At 38.0% G+C, this 5,654-nt stretch overlaps 1 pseudogene; it reads left to right on the top strand.

The window, feature by feature from the left end:
* The first annotated feature begins 1,857 nt into the window (after positions 1-1,857).
* Positions 1,858-3,108, top strand: LOC102126639 (L-lactate dehydrogenase B chain pseudogene; annotated as a pseudogene).
* The last annotated feature ends 2,546 nt before the right edge of the window (positions 3,109-5,654 follow it).

Raw genomic sequence — 5,654 nt, 5'->3', positions numbered from 1 at the left:
AACACCACACACAAAACTCTGGTGTGGACAAATGAAAACTGCCTGCTGTCCTATGGTAATCTTCGGAATCTGTAATAAGCAGCAGCTCATCAGGACAGATGCAGCAATCAATTCAGACAGATACCAGCTCTTCACAACCAGTACAGCCATACCTGACTAAGTGTCATCCCTGCTGACACTGAGAGAGAAGGGCAAGTTCTTTAGTTTAAGAAGAACAAAAAGAATGAATAAAAGAAGAAAAAAAAGATGAGGTAGATTTGCTATTTTAAGGCATACTGTTTATGGAGTGAGAAGACCAATTGCGCCGTAAATTCCTGCCCTTTGTCCTCCAGAGTCTATCCTTTGTCTGTGTGTGTGTGTGTGTGTGTGTGTGTGTGTGCGCGCGCGCGTGTGTGTAGGCCTGGAAGAGAGGAAGATGAATTAAATACATACTTGATTTAAAACTCAAGATAAAGCTTAATTTACTTCTGGGCAAATACATTGTTACTTTCTGGGCAAAGACTTCATTTTAAGGCAATAGATGGCTGATCGACCTTTCAGTAGAGGAATTTTTCATGGTAAAGTCTCAGGGTTTCTTGAATACCAGAGGGGGCAAGAGAAGAGTTAAGGGTTATAAAGAGACAGGCGGTAGTGAAAACAAAGATTCATTAAAAACTCACCTTGGTTCAGGTACTATACCCTAGGACATACAGATATGGATTATTGGGATGATAAACAAGAAAAAAAACTGAATTCATAAGAGCCATGAGAGTGGTAAGTTTGGAGTGATAGGAGAAAGGGGGAAAATTTAATCTATTCTTAGATATAAGACTCAACCTGACAGGATCTACAAATCTGAGGAGTGTAGGCTCCAAGAAACCAAGAGTCTTTTTTACTTCTTATTCATCTGAGAGTTGGACAAATTAGGTTTGTTAATTTCTAATGAATTAATTGAATGGGTGATTATGCAGATTATGTTTTATTTTGAAATAGTAGTAAATTTACTATAGCCAACTTACTTATTTTTCATATTTTGTCAAAAAAATTTGCTTAAAGTGTCTCTTTTTTTCTAATTTAAATTCATGCCAGGTTCAGTGGCTCACACCTGTAATCCCAGCATTTTGGAAGGTCAAGATAAGTCGGTCATTTGAAGTCAGAAGTTCAAGACCAGCCTGGACAACATGGTGAAACCATGTCTCTACTAAAAATACAAAAAAAAAAAAAAAAAAAAAAAAAAAAGGCTGGGTTGTAGTGCTGCACGCCTGTAATCCCAGCTAATCGGGAGGCTGAGGAAGGAGAATTGCTTGAGCCTGGGAGGTAGAGGTTGTGGTGAGCCAAGATTATGCCACTGCACCCCACTCTGGGTGACAGAGTGAGACCCTGTCTCAGAAAAAAAAAAAAAAAAAAAAAATCTCTGCTGCATGTCTCTGCTTCAGTTTGCAGAATCTCAGCCACAGTGAATAAAACTCATTCCAGTTCAGGAAATTCCATTTTCAGACTGGGCTCAGTGGCTCACATCTGTAATCCCAGACCTTTGGGAGGCTGAGGTAAAAGGATCTCTTGAAGCCAGTAGTTCGAGTCCAGCTGGGAAATTAAGCGGGACCTGTCTCTCCAAAAACAAATTTAAAAATTAGCCTGGTGTGTTGATGCACACCTGTAGTCCCAGCTACAAAGGAAGCTGGTGCAGGACGTTCGCTTGAGGCTAGGAACCTGAAGCCACTGCACTCCAACCCAGGCAACAGAGACAGACCTATCTCTGAAAGAAGAAGAAGAGGAAATAAATTCAATTTTCAGAAAATGGCCCATTAGAAGTCTCCAATTGGAGACGCAGGCAGCTCACATTGTCTTCTCCGCACTGCTGTTACTGAGGTCTCCGGCGCCTTCTCCCTCCTGTGTAAAATGGCAACTCTTAAGGAAAAACTCATTGCACCAGTTGCGGAAGAAGAGGCAACAGTCCCAAACAATAAGATCACTGTAGTGGGTGTTGGACAAGTGGTATGGCGTGTGCTATCAGCATTCTGGGAAAGTCTCTGGCTGATGAATTTGCTCTTGTGGATGTTTTGGAAGATAAGCTTAAAGGAGAAATGATGGATTTGCAGCATGGGAGCTTATTTCTTCAGACGCCTAAAATTGTGGCAGATAAAGATTATTCTGTGACTGCCAATTCTAAGATTGTAGTGGTAACTGCAGGAGTCCCTCAGCAAGAAGGGGAGAGTCGGCTCAATTTGGTGCAGAGAAATGTTAATGTCTTCAAATTCATTATTCCTCAGATCGTCAAATACAGTCCTGATTGCATCATAATTGTGGTTTCCAACCCAGTGGACATTCTTACATATGTTACCTGGAAACTAAGTGGATTACCCAAACACCGCATGATTGGAAGCGGATGTAATCTGGATTCTGCTAGATTTCGCTACTGTATGGCTGAAAAAATTGGCATTCATCCCAGCAGCTGCCATGGATGGATTTTGGGGGAACATGGCGACTCAAGTGTGGCTGTATGGAGTGGCGTGAATGTGGCAGGTGTTTCTCTCCAGGAATTGAATCCAGAAATGGGAACGGACAATGATAGTGAAAATTGGAAGCAAGTGCATAAGATGGTGGTTGAAAGTGCCTATGAAGTCATCAAGCTAAAAGGATATACCAACTGGGCTATTGGATTAAGTGTGGCTGATCTTATTGAATCCATGTTGAAAAATCTATCCAGGATTCATCCCGTGTCAACAATGGTAAAGGGGATGTATGGCATCGAGAATGAAGTCTTACTGAGCCTTCCATGTATCCTCAATGCCCGAGGACTAACCAGCGTTATCAACCAGAAGCTAAAGGATGATGAAGTTGCTCAACTCAAGAAAAGTGCGGATACCCTGTGGGACATCCAGAAGGACCTAAAAGACCTGTGACTACTGGGCGCTAGGCTATAGAAATTTAAAAACTACAATGTTATTAACTCTGAGCCTTTAGTTTTCATCTGTGTACATGGATCGCAGTTTGCTTTGATCTTCAATATGTGAATTTGGGCTCATAGAATCAAAGCCTATGCTTGGTTTAATGCTTGCAATATGAGCTCTTGAACAAATAAAATTAACTATTGTAGTGTGCTTCTAAAAAAAAAAAAAAAAAGAAGAAGTCTCCAATTAATGAAGTGATAAATTGAGTTGTGCATAAAAAGTAACTGTAAGTTTTATATTTCTTGTATAACAACATATTTCTCTAACTTAGTAATAAGTCTATTGATTTGTTCATAAATGAAATTTGAGACACAAGCAAGGTGAGTTGTTACATGTTAAATTAGTTATTATAAAATCAGGCTTTGGTCAAATTGTGTTATTTAAAAGTAAATAAATAATTAGCTGATCTTTCACACAGTGTTTTCCAATGTCCTCATTACTGTCTTCTGCACAAACCACTAGGGGGCAAGACAGTCTAACATATTAGAGCAGACCTAATTGTATCCAACAGAGGGCAGTAATACACAAACTAGGGAGACAAGTCAATCACATTACATTTCAGCCATTCACATCTGCCATTTCCTCTGGGGATTATAAGAGGGAGGGAAGAGAGAAAGGAAGGAAGGAAGGAAGCAAGGAAGGGAGGGAGGGAACAGCCTTCTCAATAAACAATTCATTGGCTGACTTTTCTGAAATTGTTAAACAAGTGAATTTAATAAACAACTTTTTCTGAATTTAAATAGTTTAACTTTGAAGTGAAAAACCACAAGTTTGAAGATAAGTGTTAACAAATAGAAATGAGAAAATGTGAAAATCATTTCCAATGAAAGGAAACAAGTGTTAACAACTTTATTTTTAACGTTACTTTTAAAGGATAAGTAGTGAATCAACAGCATAAATAATTATTTATTAGACAAATAACAAGAGCTGAGTATCTGTGAAGTGTCAGACATTCAAAGTCATAGTCAAGGGATTAGCAATGTCTCATAAAATATCTTGAAGAAAAAAACCTCGGTTATGGGGAAAAGTCAAGAGTCGGAAAGCCTGGGTTTATTACTGACTATGGTATCCGACGGCTGTATGATATTTGGTAGATCGGTCAATCTACACAGCCTTCAGTTGCCTCATGTGCAAAGTTACAGAACTTGTAACATAAATGGTTTCCCAACCTGGCTGCTCATAGAGGAAACCTTGCATTGTCATTCTCCATACCTTGTGAATTAGCACTGACTCTCCAGAAATGAAACTCAGCAACACCTATACATACATATATATATACACACACATATGATACAATTTAAGATCATATAATACACACATGCAATTCTAGGTAATTCTGATGATCTGACATTTTTATAACTATTGGGTTAAATGATGGTTAAGATTTCTTTTTTCTCTTTAAAATACTGAGTTTATGACTATTTGTACATAACTACAACTAGTATTTTAGGATAGAAGGTATTTTTCTCACCCAACACTAAACACACACACACCCCAAAAACTCCATTACATTAAAAGAAAAAAAAAATAGAACTTGACAGAGTTCAAGATATGCTCTCCTAAAATGTGGCACCTTGACATATGGAATATTTTAAGTTGAAGGAATTTGTGAAATAGATACTCAGGAAGTTTTCTCTGACTTCTTCACTCCTCCCCTGGAGAAGGTCATAGTTCTTCGTGTGAGAGGTGGCTTCTCAATGCCTGGAGGAAAGGAGCATCCTTACCCCTAAAGACACAGATCACAGGGACACCAAGAGGAATCTCAACAAAAAGGCCTAAGCTTCCCCTGGCTTATTACCCTTTAATTCTTTCTTTCTTTCTTTCTTTCTTTCTTTCTTTCTTTCTTTCTTTCTTTCTTTCTTTCTTTCTTTCTTTCCTTCTTTCTTTCTTTCCTTCTTTCCTTCTTTCCTTCTTTCTTTCTTTTTCTTTCTTTCTTTCTTTTCTTTCTTTCTTTTCTTTCTTCTTTCTTCTCTTTCTTTCTTGCTCTTTTTTTTTTTTTTTTTTTGCCTCATGTTTTTCCATGATTCTCTATTCTTCCTCAAATCTATTTAAAAAACACTCAGGTTTAACTGATTTTTTTTCAGTCTTCACTTCTTTATGAAGGCTCCTGTATCATGTAAAAATAATATTAAATAAATGTGTATGCCTTTCTCTTGTTAATCTGTCTTTTATGACAGAGGCCCCAGTCAATGAACCTATGATGTGTGGAAGGAAAATGTATTTTTGTTTTCCCTCCCCAACAAATTAAAAAATAAATCAATTTGGAGACAAAGTTTCCAAGAGTTCCACTGAAACACTGGCACTTTTTCATTTTCCCTTAGAACTTTCTTTCTTTTTTTTAATGAATAGTTGTCATTATTACTTTTGATATGATGTGGCTGCAGCTGATTATATGCATAAATACCTTGACATTATTATTGTTCTTGTTGTTGTTATATCTTGTATTAGTCCATTCTCATGCTGCTAATAAAGACATACCTGAGACTGGGTAATTTATAAAGGAAAGAGGTTTAATTGACTCACAGTTCAGCATGGCTCAGGAAGCCTCAGAAAACCTACCATCATGGTGGAAGGGGAAGCAAACACGTCCTTCTTCAAACGGCAGCAGCAAGGAGAAGTGCTGAGCAAAGGGGGAAAAACACTTAACCATCAAATCTCATGAGAACTTACTCACTGTCACAAAAACAGCATGAGGGTAACTGCCGCTGTGATTAAATTACCTCC

Source organism: Macaca fascicularis, chromosome 11 (genome assembly GCF_037993035.2).
Source record: "Macaca fascicularis isolate 582-1 chromosome 11, T2T-MFA8v1.1".
Taxonomy (NCBI): domain Eukaryota; kingdom Metazoa; phylum Chordata; class Mammalia; order Primates; family Cercopithecidae; genus Macaca; species Macaca fascicularis.
The sequence above is the reverse complement of the archived record's forward strand: the minus strand, read 5'-3'. Positions and strand labels throughout refer to the sequence as shown.